At 37.1% G+C, this 15088-nt stretch overlaps 1 protein-coding gene across 4 annotated transcripts in view; it reads right to left on the bottom strand.

Moving 5' to 3' along the window:
- ADAM32 (ADAM metallopeptidase domain 32) overlaps nt 1-15088 on the bottom strand; it is a 191481-nt gene that overhangs the window by 101836 nt on the left and 74557 nt on the right. For 2 of the 4 annotated variants that reach the window (XR_016229126.1, XM_089325920.1), the window contains one exon: nt 12847-12946. The exons of 1 other annotated variant lie outside the window; for it this stretch is intronic. The gene's annotated coding sequence lies outside the window, so the exon portion shown is untranslated. Of the gene's footprint in view, nt 1-12846; nt 12947-15088 lie in introns of those variants that run through there. One more of the 4 variants, XM_089325919.1, reaches the window with a different exon arrangement.

The raw sequence follows: 15088 nt of genomic DNA, 5'->3' as shown, positions 1-15088 counted from the left end.
GGCGTAGGCAGTCAAAGCCAAAATTAACATTTGGGACTGCATCAAATTAAGAAGTTTCTGTACTGTAAAAGAAACAGTCAGGAGAGTGAAGAAGCAAACAAAAGAGTGGGAAAAAATATTTGCAAACTATGCTACAGATAAAGGATTAAAAACCAGAATCTACAAAGAGATCAAAACTCCACAAAAACAAAACAAACAAACAACTTGAGAGAGGGGCCAAGGACCTCAATAGACATTTTTCAAAAGAGGACATCCAAATGGCCAACAGGCACATGAAAAAATGTTCACGATCACTAGCAATCAGGGAAATGCAAATCAAAACCACAACACGGTTTCACCTCACTCAAGTTAGAATGGCTCACATACGGAAATCTACCAACAACAGATGCTGGCGAGGATGTGGGGAAAAAGGGACACTAACCCACTGCATTGGGGATGAAAACTGGTTAAGCCACTATGAAAGTCAGTCGGGAGATTCCTCAGAAGCCTCTATATAACCCTACCATTCAACCCAGTCATCCCACTCCTTGGAATTTACCCAAAGGAAATTAAATTGGCAAATAAAAAAGCTGTCTGCACCTCAATGTTTCTTGCAGCTCAATTCACAATAGCTAAGACCTGGAATCAACCCAAATGCCCATCAACGGTAGACTGGATAAAGAAATTATGGGATATGTACTCTATAGAATACTATACAGCAGTCAAAAACAACAAAACCCGGTCATTTGCAACAAGATGGAGGAATCTGGAAAACATCATGCTGAGTGAATTAAGCCAGTCCCAAAGGGACAAATATCATATGTTCTCCCTGATCGGTGACAACTAACCGAGTACCAAAAAGGAAACCTGTTGAAGTGAAAGGGTCACTATGAGAAATAGTGACTTGATCAGCCCTTGTCCTGACTGTCAAGGAACAACTTACTATTTCATCCCTTTTAGTATTTTTTTTTTGTTCTACTTAATATCATTGGTTGAAGTCTTTAACACATAATTATCCTTAGGCGTTTAAATTTAACTGAAAAGTGATCCCTGTTAAATATAAGAGTGGGAATAAGACAGGGAGGAAATGTATAGCACGGCACATGCTCAATCGGACTTACCCCTAATGGCAGAGTTAGAAATGTGCCAGGGAATTCCAATTCAATACCATCAAGGTGGCATGTACCAATGCCATCTCACTAGTCAAAGTGATCAATTTCAATTAACAATTGATCATAATGATAGGATTAAGAGTCAAAGGGATCACATAAACAAGACTAGTGTCTCCTAATACTAAATGATAGTATTAAAAAGGAGAGAATGATCCAACATGGGAAGCAGGATACACAGTAAACTCATAGAATGGTGGATGTCCTAAACACAATTCTGGCCTCAGAATCAGCCCTTAAGGCATCTAGATCTGGCTGAAGAGCCCATGAGAGTATTTTAGGCATGTAAAGCCAAGACACTCTGGCAAAAAAAAAAAAAAGACTTAAATGAAAGTCCTCTGTGAATGCGATCCCAGTGGAAAAAACGGGCCATCTAAGAAGGAGGTACCTTTCTCTGAAGGGAGGAGAGAACTTCCACTTTGACTATGACCTTGTCTAAATAAGATCGGAGTTGGCAAACTTAAAAGGCTTCCATAGCCTTGGCATCTCATGACAAGAGCCTCGGATGATTACTGATGCCATAAATAAGAGTGTCAAATTGTTAAGTCAACAACAGGAGTCACTGTGCACTTACACCCCGTGTAGAATCTCTGTCCTTAATGTGTTGTATTATGTGAATTAATGGTATAACTAGTACTCAAACAGTACTTTACACTTTGTGTTTCTGTGTGGGTGCAAACTGTTGAAATCTTTACTTAGTATATACTACATTGATCTTCTGTATATAAAGATAATTGAAAATGAAAAGAATGGGATGGTTGAGGGAGTGCGAGATGGGATGCTTGCGGGTGTGAGTGAGGTTATGGGGGAAAAATAGCCACTGTAATCCAAAAGCTGTACTTTGGAAATTTATATTTATTAAATAATAATTTAAAAAATATTAACCTTGAAAGTAAATTATCTAAATTCTCCAGTTAAAAGAAATACATGGGTTGAATGCATTAAAAAACAAGACCCATCTATCTAGACAAAAAATGTCTAGGCAATAAAGACACACAAAGATTAAAGTGAAAGGATGGAATAAGACATCCCATGCCAGTGGATAGCAAAAATGAGCAGGAGTAGCCATCCTAATATCAGACAAAATATATATTAAAACAAAAACTATTACAAGATATAAACAAGGTCATCATGCAATGATTAACTCAACAGTAAGATGAAGCTACTATAAATTAATATGCACCCAGTGCTAACATCTGGCTATTGAAAAAAATAAATATCAATGAATCTATAGGGAAACATAGGCTATGATATAATAATAATGGGGGACTTCAACACCCATTTCCATCACAGATCAGGTAGACAACAAATCAACAAAGAAACAGTAGAACTAATCTAGACTATTAACGAAATGGATTTAATTGATACCTACATAACATTTCATCCAACAGCTGCAGAATACACATTTTTTTCATCAGTGCATGGAACTTCTTCTACAATAGACTATATGCTAGGCCATAAAGCAAATCTCAACAACTTTTAAAAAAACTGAAATTATATCATATACCATTTTTATCACAATAGTATCAAGCTGGAAATTAACAACTTAAGAAAGTCTAAAATAATATTTAAACACATGGAGACCAAACAAAATGCTCTTGAATGAACAGTGGAACACAGGAAAACTCAAAAGGGAAATTTAAAAATTCCTAGAAATGAATGACAACACAGTGTATCAAAACTTACAGGATATAGCGAAAGTAGTGTTAAGAAGAAAGATTATAACAATTAGTGCCTACATTGAGAAATAGGAAAAGCATCAAATAATTTATCTAAAATGTAAATTAAGGATTTAGAAAAACAAGAACCGACCAAACTCAAAATTAGTAGGAGGAAAGAAACAAAAAATAAATAAATAAAATTGAAAACAACCAAAAAAGAAGCAACCAATGAAGAATTGCTTTTTGGAAAAAAAAAAAAAAACACCCACCATTTGTGCAAGTAACATAAAGGGAGAAAGCCAAAATTAATAAATGAAAAAGAAGCTGTTATATAAAGGACACCACAGAAATTAGAAGAACCATCAAGAAGTACTACAGGGGGCGGAGCCAAGATGGCAGAATAGTGAGGGCGCGCACCGATAGTCCGGGAAAATTTAGTTTAATAAAAGCGGAGTTACGGTAGCCTCAGAAAAAGGATCAGGAAAAAATTGCAGAGGAAACTCTTCCGGAGCTATTCGCTGTGACTCAAAGGACCTACTGGAGAGCAGGGACGCCCACCACGCGGAAGCCGAACTGCGGGAGCCACAGAGTCTGAGCGCCAGTGCGGGAAGGGGAGTCTAGTGACAAAGACACCAGTGAGGAGAGGAGGGATGCCCAGGGCTCCGAGTCCACACATCGGCGCCGGAAGCGGAGGTGAGCTCAGTAACCGGAGACATTGGCAGGGAAACGACGGACAGAATTTTAGAGGGACGCGGGTTTTGAAGCAGGAAAGTCCAACAGACTGACTACAGAGGAGAAGGAAAAATAAATAAATAAATAAATAAAAAGGTGGGGGCATACTGGTACAGACAAGTTCCACTCTCCGCCAACCTTGCAAAGGCCAGCAAGAGACAAAGAGCTGGGATATACATAATAAAAGGGGAGAGTTAAGGCTACAATTCAGTAGCCTAGGCAACCCAGTGGGAGTCCAGAGGAGAAACAGAGCCTGCACAGACTCTTTGGGTAGAAGCCAGCGGAAGCTAAATACCATCCATTCTGCTTAGCCTTGCAGTATTACTTACCTCCTGAACAAAAAATAAAATAAAATAAAATAAATAAATGAATAAATAAATAAAGAGAGATTTACCACGCATAACCTGAGGGTGTCACATTTGCACACCTGTAACCCTGAAGAACCAAGCAGAGCTCTCAGGCCACACCCATCTCAAGCCTCCAAGGCTCCTCCAACAGCAGGCAGTCCACTTAACAAGGACATAGTATAATAATAATAATAAAAAAAACTCACAGTGAGGGAAACAGAATTAACCATGCCAAGCAATAAACACAGAAATCGAGGGAACAAGATAAACGATGACATTATGATGCCTCCAAATAAACAAAACACCCCAAGCCAAGATTATGAAGATGATGAGATAGAAGAAATGCAAGATAGGGATTTCAAAAAATTTATGATAAGAACATTTAGAAGTTTTCAAAAGCAAATCCTTGAACTACAGAAATCCTTATTAGACAGGATTGAAAATCTCTCTCGTGAAAATGAAATTTTAAGGAAGAATCAAAATGAAACGCAGAAACTAGTAGAGCAGGAAAGTGTGATAGTGAAGAGAAATCAAAATGAAATGAAGAGCTTAATAGATCAAATGACAAACACATTAGAGAGCCTTAAAAACAGAATGGGTGAAGCAGAAGAGAGAATATCGGACTTAGAAGGCAGAGAACAGGAAAGGATACAGTCAAACCAAAGAAAAGAAGAGGAAATTAGATATCTAAAAAATATTGTTGGGAATCTACAGGATACTATTAAAAAAAACCAACATTCGAGTTCTAGGAGTTCCTGAAAGCATGGAGAGAGAGAAAGGATTAGAAGTCCTTTTTAGTGAGATACTGGCAGAGAACTTTCCAGGTTTGGAGAAGGACAGAGACATCCTAGTACAGGAAGCTCATAGAACCCCCAATAAACATGACCAAAAGAGATCCTCACCAGGACACGTGGTAATTAAACTTACCACAGAGAAACATAAAGAAAAGATCCTAAAATGTGCAAGAGAGAAACGTCAGATTACTCTCAGAGGATCTCCAATCAGACTCACAGCAGACTTCTCATCAGAAACACTACAGGCTAGGAGGGAATGGCGAGACATAGCACAGGTACTAAGAGAAAAAATTGCCAGCCCAGAATATTGTATCCTGCTAAGCTCTCGTTTGTGAATGAAGGTGAAATAAAGACCTTTCATAGCAAACAGAAATTGAAAGACTTTGTGGCCACTCGTCCGGCCCTGCAAAAGATACTTAAAGATGTGCTACACTCAGAAACACAGAAACACGGCCATCAATATGAAAGAAGGTAAAGGAAGAAAAACCACCAGTAAAAGAGTATGGGAAGCTCAAAGCATATACTAGAAAATATCTCCGGGAAAATGGCAGGGCAAAGTCACTACATATCAATAGTCATATTAAATATTAATGGTCTTAACTCTTCAGTTAAAAGACACCGATTGGATGATTGGATCAAGGAACACAACCGAACTATTTGTTCCCTACAAGAAACACATCTCTCTAACAAAGATGCATGCAGACTGAAAGTAAAAGGTTGGAAAAAGATATTCCATGCCAACAGAAAACAAAAAAAAAAAAACAGAAAAAATAAACTTTAATACAAAAACTGTTAAGAGAGACAAAGAGGGACACTATATAATGATTAAGGGTTCAATTGAACAGGAAGATGTAACTATTATAAATGTATATGCACCTAATTACAGGACACCGGTCTATTTAAAAGATATGTTAAGGGACTTAAAGGGAGATTTAGATTTCAATACAATAGTACTGGGGGACTTCAATACTCCACTCTCAGAAATAGACAGATCATCCGGACAGAAGATCAACAAGGAAACAGCAGATTTAATCGACACTATTGCCCTAATGGATCTAACAGATAACTACAGAACTTTCAATCCTACATCTAAAGACTTCACATTCCTCTCAGCAGTGCATAGAACCTTCTCTAGGATTGATCACATACTAGGTCATAAAGCAAGTCTCAGCAAATTTAAAAGAATTAGAATCATACCATGCAGCTTCTCAGACCAAAGCTGGATGAAGCTGGAAATTAGCAACTCAGGAAACCCTAGAAAGTATGCAAACACATGGAGACTGAACAACATGCTCCTGAATGAACACTGGGTCATTCAAGAAATCAAAAGAGAAATTGAAAACTTTCTGGAAGTAAATGAGGATAACAACACAACATACCAAAACTTATGGGATACAGCAAAAGCAGTACTGAGAGGCAAGTTTATAGCAATAGGTGCCTACATCAATAAATTGGAAAGGTACCAAATAAATGAGCTTTCAATTCATCTCAAGGATCTAGAAAACCTACAGCAAACCAGACCCAAATCTACTAGGAGAAGAGAAATAATTAAAATCAGAGAAGAAATCAACAGGATTGAATCCAAAAAAATTACAAAAATCAGCCAAAGAGCTGCATTTTTGAAAAAATAAACAAAATTGACACCCCATTGGCCCAATTCACTAAAAAAAGAAAAGACCCAAATCAATAAAATCAGAGAAGAAAAAGGGAATGTAGCAACAGACACCACAGAAATAAAAAGAATCATCAGAAATTACTACAAGGACTTGTATGCCAGCAAACAGGAAAACCTATCAGAAATGGATAGATTCCTGGACACATGCAACCTACCTAAATTGAACCAGGAAGACATCGAAAACCTAAACAGACCCATAACTGAGACAGAAATTGAAACAGTAATACAGGCCCTCCCAACAAAGAAAAGCCCAAGACCAGATGGATTCACTGCTGAATTCTACCAGACATTTAAAGAAGAATAACTCCAATACTTCTCAAACTATTCAGAACAATCGAAAAAGAGGGAATCCTCCCAAATTCTTTCTATGAAGCCAGCATCACCTTAATCACTAAGATGCAGCACTGAAAGAAAATTATAGACTAATATCCCTGATGAACATATTCGCAAAAATCCTCAATAAAATTCTGGCCAATAGAGTACAACAACACATCAGGAAAATCATCCAACCAGACCAAGTGGGATTCATCCCTGGTATGCAGGGATGGTTCAACATTCGCAAATCAATCAATGTGATTCACCACATTAACAGACTGCAAAAGAAAAACCACATGATTATCTCAATTGATGCAGAGAAATCATTCGATAAAATTCAACACCCTTTCATGATGAAAACTCTAAGCAAATTGGGTATAGAAGGAACATTCCTCAATATAATCAAAGCAATTTATGAAAAACACACGGCCAGCGTCCTATTGAATGGGGAAAAGTTGGAAGCATTTCCACTGAGATCTGGCACCAGGCAGGGATGCCCACTCTCCCCACTTCTATTTAACATAGTTCTGGAAGTTTTAGCCAGAGCCATCAGACAAGAAAAAGAAATTAAAGGAATACAAATTGAGAAGGAAGAAGTCAAACTATCCCTCATTGCAGACGATATTTTTGTTTACTTAGAGGATGCAAAGAACTCTACTAAGAGACTATTGTAACTCATAGAAGAGTTTGGCAAAGTGGCAGGATATAAAATCAATGAACAAAGATCAACAGCCTTTCTATACACAAGCAAGGCCACGGCTGAGAAAGAACTGCTAAGATCAATCCTATTCACAATAGCTACAAAAACAATCAAATACCTTGGAATAAACTTAACCAAGGACGTTAAAGATCTCTACGATGAGAATTACAAAATTTTAAAGAAAATAGAAGAGGATACCAAAAAATGGAAAAATCTTCCATGCTCATGGATTGGAAGAATCAACATCATCAAAATCACCATTCTCCCAAAAGCAATTTATAGATTCAATGCAATTCCGATCAGGATACCAAAGATATTCTTCTCAGATCTAGAAAAAATGATGCTGAAATTCATATGGAGGCAAGAGACCTCGAATAGCTAAAGCAATCCTGTACAACAAAAACAAAGCCGGAGGCATCTCAATACCAGATTTCAGGACATACTACAGGGCAGTTGTAATCAAAACAGCATGGTACTGGTACAGAAACATATGGATAGACCAATGGAACAGAATTGAAACACCAGAAATCAACCCAAACATCTATAGCCAACTTATATTTGATCAAGGATCTAAAACCAATTCCTGGAGCAAGGACAGTCTATTCAATAAATGGTGCTGGGAAAACTGGATTTCCACGTGCAGAATCACGAAGCAAGACCCCTACCTTACACCTTACACAAAAATCCACTCAACATGGATTAAAGACCTAAATCTACGACCTGACACCATCAAGTTATTAGAGAACATTGGAGAAACCCTTCAAGATATTGGCACAGGCAAAGAGTTTCTGGAAAAGGCCCAGGAGGCACAGGCAGTCAAAGCCAAAATCAACTATTAGGATTGCATCAAATTGAGAAGTTTCTGTACTGCAAAAGAAACAGTCAGGAGAGTGAAGAGACAACCGACAGAATGGGAAAAAATATTTGCAAACTATGCAACAGATAAAGGGTTAATAACCAGAATCTACAAAGAGATCAAGAAACTCCACAAAAACAAAACCAACAACCCACTTGAGAGATGGGCCAAGGACTTCAATAGACATTTTTCAAAAGAGGAAATCCAAATGGCCAACAGGCACATGAAAAAATGTTCAAGGTCACTAGCAATCAGGGAAATGCAAATCAAAACCACAATGAGGTTTCACCTCACCCTGGTTAGAATGGCTCACATACAGAAATCTACCAACAACAGATGCTGGCAAGGATGTGGGGGAAAAGGGAAACTAACCCACTGTTGGTGGGAATGCAAACTGGTCAAGCCACTATGGAAGTCAGTCTGGAGATTCCTCAGAAACCTGAATATAACCCTACCGTTCGACCCAGCCATCCCACTCCTTGGAATTTACCCAAATGAATTTAAATTGGCAAACAAAAAAGTGGTCTGCACCCTAATGTTTATTGCAGCACAATTCACAATAGCTAAGACCTGGAACCAACCTAAATGCCCATCAACGGTAGACTGGATAAAGAAATTATGGGATATGTACTCTTTAGAATACTATACCGCAGTAAGAAACAACGAAATCCAGTCATTTGCAACAAAATGGAGGAATCTGGAACACATCATGCTGAGTGACGTAAGCCAGTCCCAAAGGGACAAATGCCATATGTTCTCCCTGATCGGTGACAACTGACTGAACACCAAAAAGGAAACCTGTTGAAGTGAAATGGACACTATGAGAAACGGTGACTTGATCAGCATAGCCCTGACTGTTAATGAACAACTTAATACATTATCCCTCTTAGTAGTTTTTTTTTTGTCTGTTTACTTAATATGACTGGTTTATTTCTGTAATTAATACACAGTTATTCTTAAGTGTTGAAATTTAACTGAAATGTGATCCCTGTTAAACATAAGAGTGGGAATAAGAGAGGGAAGAGGTGTATAATTTGGGACATTTTCAGGCCGACTTGCCCCAAATGGTAGAGTTAGAAACATACCAGGGACTCCAATTCAATCCCATCAAGCTGGCATGTACCAATGCCATCTCACTAGTCCAAGTGATCAATTTCAGTTCACAATTGATCATAATGAAAGGACTAACAGTCAAAGGGAGCACATAAACAAATCTAGTACCTGCTAATACTAACCAATAGAATAAATAAAGGGGAGAGTGATCCAACATGGGAAGTGAGGTACTCAGCAGACTCATAGAATGGCAGATGTCCTAAACAGCACTCTGGCCTCAGAATCAGCCCTAAAGGCATTCGGATCTGGTTGAAAAGCCCATGAGAGTATTTCAGGCATGGAAAGCCAAGACACTCTGGCAAAAAAAAAAAAAAAAACCCTAAAAGATCTCTGTGAGTGAGATCCCAGTGGAAAGAATAGGTCTTCAAAGAAGGAGGTACCTTTCTCTGAAGGGAGGAAAGAACTTCCACTTTGACTATGACCTTGTCTAAATAAGATAAGAGTTGGAGAACTCAGAGGGCTTCCATAGCCTTGGAAACTCATGACTGGAGCATAGGGAGATTACTGATGCCATAAACAGGAGTGTCAATTGGTAAAGTCAACAATACGAGTCACTGTGCACTTACTCCTCATGTAGTTTCTCTGTCCTTAATGTGCTGTGCATTGAGATTTAATGCTATAACGAGCACTCAAACAGTATATTTCACTTTGTGTTTCTATGGGGTTGCAAACTGTTGAAATCTTTACTTAATATATACTAAACTGATCTTCTGGAAAAAAAAAAAAAGAAATTATCAATTCCCAACTTGACTCTCACTGGGATTAAACATGATAATAGGTCTGATCTGATTTCATCATCATTTAAAAAATCATCTATTATTTTTCACTTTATGTTTCTGTGTGGGAGCAAACTGTTGAAATCTTTACTTAATGTATGCTAAACTGATTTTCTGTATATAAAGAGAATCGAAAATGAATCTTGATGTGAATGGAAGGGGAGAGGGAGTGGGAAAGGGGAGGGTTGCGGGTGGGAGGGACGTTATGGGGGGGAAGCCATTGTAATCCATAAGCCGTACTTTGGAAATTTATATTCATTAAATAAAAGGTAAAAAAAAAAGAGTAAGAGAGGTTGAATAATGATACCAAAACACAGATAAAGAGAAGCTAGATAATGGATACAATAAGAAAACTCTAAGGAATATTTCCTAGCATTCTATGAAGAGTGGAATTACTATAGTTTACAACATTTTTATATATTTTATGAAGAACTACAGAAGAGGAACTTGAAGGTCCCAGACATAAAGAAAGGTGCTCAGACAGAAATCAACAAACCACAAATACTGATGAGGATGTGGGGGAAAGGTACCCTAATCCACTGTTTGTGGGAATGTAAACTGGTACAGCCTCTGCGAAGACAATATGGACATACCTTAGAAATCTGAATGTAGAGCTACCATATGGATCCAGCATTCCCACTCCTGGGAATTTACTCAAATGGAAAAAAAAACAGCATATCAAAGAGTGATCTGTACCCTCATTTACTGCAGCTCAATTCACAATAGCTAAGATATGGAATCAATCGAAGTATCCATCAACTAAAGACTGGATAAAGAAATTATGGTAGATATATACTATGGGATACTATATAGCAGTAAAGAAAAAAATGAAATCCTGTAGCTTGCAACAAAATGGATGCAACTGGAAACCATTATACTTATTGAAATAAGTCAGTCCCAAAAAGGTAGATACCATGTTCTCCCTGATCTGTGAAAACTAATAGAGCACCTAAAATGTAAGGCATTGGAGTGAAATTGACAGTTTGAGAAGCAATAATCTAGAACAGCCCTTGTCTCTACTGTTGAGAAACAATGCTTTTTTTTTCTTCACACTATTTGTTGAACTTTTTACTTAGTATACAGTTAATCTTATGACTATAAAGTTAACTGAAAATAGATCTTTCTAAAAAATAAGAATCAGAATAGGAGAGAGCAGAGGAAGAAGGGTAGGAGCATGGGAGGGAGGGAGGGTAAGGTGGAAAGTATCACTATGTTCCTAAATCTGTGTATATGAAATTTGTATAACTTAAATAAAATTTAAAAATACATAAATAAATAAAATTGAAGTATAAAAAAATAAAAATGCTCTTAATTACTCAGAAAAGATGGAAATTCTTATTACCAAGATTTGACTATCGTAGTGTATAAATTTCTTGAAATACCACACTATTACCCATATATATGATTATATGTTCATCAAAAAATGTATAAAGCCTTGAAAATGTTTAAAAATAGAATAAAGATTTTATATATAAAACATAATGCTACACCTCATGAAACTAGAAAATAAAACAAAATGAGAGCTGGTGCTGTGGCACAGTGGGTTAAAGCCCCAGCCTGCAGTGCCGGCCTGGGGTTCGAGTTCTGGCTGCTCCTCTTCCAATTCAGCTCTCTGCTATGGCTTGGGAAAGCAGTAGAAGATGGCCTAAGTTCTTGGATCCCTGCACCTGTGTGGGAGACCTGGAAGAAACTCCTGGCTCCTGGCTCCTGGCTTCGGATCAGTTCAGCTCTGGCCATTGCGGTCATTTGGAGAGTGAACGAGCAGAATGGAAGACCTCTCTCTCTCTGGCTCTACCTCTCTCTGTAACTCTGTCTTTTTAATAAATAAAATAATTCTTAAATAAAAATGAGTCCAAAGTTAGAAGAAGGGAGGAAAAATACCAGAGCAGAAAAAATGAAAGAGACCAAAAAAAGTACAGATGATCAACACTAAGAATTGACTTTTTTTGAAAAGCTAAGTAAAACTGACAAACCCTTGAACTAAGAAAAATGAGGAAAGACTCCAAATCAGAAAATTTTAAAAAATTGTAACACATATTACACACATACACAAAGGCTCATAAAAGACTACTGTGAACAATTATAAACCAATAATTTGTCCAACCCAAGAGAAATTTCTAGAAACATATAGCCTACCAAAATTGAGTCATAATGAAATTAGAAGACTGAACAGACCAACAGCAAGTAAGAAAATTGAATCAGTAATTAAAACTTTCCTATAAAACTCATGACCAGATGGTTTCACAGCTGACATTCCACAAATATTTAAAGAAAAAAATACTTCCTCATCTCAAATTTCCTCTCCCCCTAAAAAAATGAAGAGGCAAGAATATTTTCAACCTCATTTTACAAGGCCACCCTCACACCACAACCAAAGACACTTCACATAAGCAAACCTATAAACAAGTACCAATAATAACAATGGTGCAAAAAATCCTCAACAAACAACTAGCAACTTCTGTTCGCCGCACAATAAAAGGATTATTCACCATAACCAAGCGTAACGTATCCCTAGGGTGCAAAATTGGTTCAACATCTGTAAATCAATAAATTTAATTTATTATATTAACAGAATAGACAGAAAACTTATGATCATCTCAACAGATGCAGAAAAACTGTGACAAAATTCAACATCCTTCCATGTTAAAAAAAAAAAAAACTCTCAACAAATATTCCTCAACACAATTAATGCCGTATTTCACAATCTTAGAGCTAAAATCATACTCAACATTTAACTTGAAGTCTTCTCCTCTAACATCAGGAACAACACAAGGATGTCCACTCTCATCACTCTTTCCAAAATAATACTGGATGTCATAGCCAGAGCAGCTAGGTAAAAAAAAGAAATAAAAGGCATCAAAAAAGGAAAGGGAGACGTGAGTCTCTCTTAGCTGACAATATGATCTTATATACAAGTGTATCTCAAGAATCTCATGAAAAAATAAAACTGAAAGATAAGTTTATTTTGGTACAAAAACAATCTTGGAATGCATGCACAGTTTTTCCATAATACATCTTTCATGAACTTTTTGAAGACCTCATTGTTTACATATATTTCAAAAATTTTGTACCAAAATAAACTTACCTGTTTACAATGTTTTTAAAAAGGTAAAACTGTATTTTTTACTTTTAAGGTATACAAACTTCATGCATTTCATACATACAAATTTAGAAACACAGTGATTCTCCCGACACTACCCATACATTCCCACATACACTCCCACCCTACTTCCTCTTCCCTCTCCTATTCCAATTCTTATTTTTTACTAAGATTTATTTTCAATTAACTTTATACACATATGATTATCCCTACACCAAATGAAGTGTTCAACAAATAGTATGAAAAAAAAAAAAACTGTTTCTCAACAGTGGAGACAATGGCTATTCAAAGCCATCACATCTCAAAGTGTCAATTTCACTTCTATAGATTACCTCTTAGGTACTCTATTAACTACCACAGGTAAGGAAAAACATATGGTATTTGTCTTTTTGGGACTTGCTTATCTCTCTAAGTATAATGGTTTCCAGTTGTATCCATTTCATTACAAATGACATGATTTCATTTTTTTTACCACTGTGTAGCATTCCATGGTGTACATACCCCATAATTTCTTTATCTCCTCTTCAGTTGACGGTATCTGTGTTGATTCCACACCTTAGCTATTGTAAACTGAGCTGCCATAAACATAGAGGTACAGATCGCTCTTTCCTATGCTGATTTCATTTCTTTTGGGTAAATTCCCAGGAATTGGGTGGCTGGGTCATATGGTAGGTCTATATTCAGATTTCTGAGGTATATCCACACTGTCTACCATAGTGGCAGCACCAGTTTACATTCTCACCAACAGTGGATTAGGATACATTTTTCAAACACATCCTCACCAGCACTTGTTGTTTGTTGATTTCTGTAGGAGAGCCATTATAACTGGGCTGAAGTGACACCTCATTGTGCCTTTGATTTGCATTTCCCTGATGGCTAGTAACCCTGAGCATTTTTTCATATGTCTGTTGGCCATCTGAATTATCTTCTTTTGAAAAAAAATGCCTGTTCAAGGCCTTTGCCCATTTCTTAACTAGTTTGTTTTATAGTTATTGAGTTTCTTGAGCTCCTTACACCTTCTAGATATCGGACCTTATCAGCTGCATAGTCTGCAAATATTTTCTCCCAATTCTGTCAGTTGCCTCTTCACTATGCAGAATGTTTCTTCTGTATTGCAGAAGCTTCCCAATTTGATGTAATCCCATTTGTTAATTTTGGCTTTGATTGCATGTGCTTCTGGGGTCTATTCCAAAAGTCTTTGCCTATTATGCCATTGACTTGTAGGGTTTTCCCAATGTTCCTTAATAATATGATGGTATCAGCTTGTAGATTTAGGTCTTTGATGCATGGTGAGTGGATTTTTGTGTAAGATGTGAGGTAGGAGTCTTGCTTCATACATCTGCATGTGAAGATCAAGTTTTCTCAGCTGGGGCCGGCACTGTGGCATACCAGGTAAAGTACCCACCTGCAAAGTCAGCATCCCATATGGCTGCCAGTTCAAGTCCTGGAAGCTCTACTTCTGATCCAGCTCTCAGATATGGCCTTGGAAAGGATAATCTCTTCAACAAATGGTATTGTGAAATCCAAGTATTGACATACATTATAGTGAAAATGGACCCTCATCTCACACTTTAGGTAAAAATCAACTAAAAATAGATTGATGATTTAACAGACCTGAAACTCTAAAATTAGGAGAAGAAAATAGCAGGGAGAAAATTCCATGACATTGTTTTATTTAGAGATTTCTAGGATAGGACCATCAAAGCAGAGGCAATGAAAGCACAAATACACAAACAGGGTTTCATCAAACCACAAAGCTTCTGTACAGTAAAAGAAATAAATAACAGAATGAAAAGGTAACACACATATTGAAGGAAATGTTAGCAAATCATACATCAGATAAGCGACTAATGCCAAAATATACAAGGAAC

Source organism: Oryctolagus cuniculus, chromosome 2 (assembly GCF_051225735.1).
Source record: "Oryctolagus cuniculus isolate XC-2025 breed Fujian yellow rabbit chromosome 2, ASM5122573v1, whole genome shotgun sequence".
Classification (NCBI taxonomy): Eukaryota; Metazoa; Chordata; class Mammalia; order Lagomorpha; family Leporidae; genus Oryctolagus; species Oryctolagus cuniculus.
This window is presented reverse-complemented; position numbering and strand designations above follow the sequence as displayed.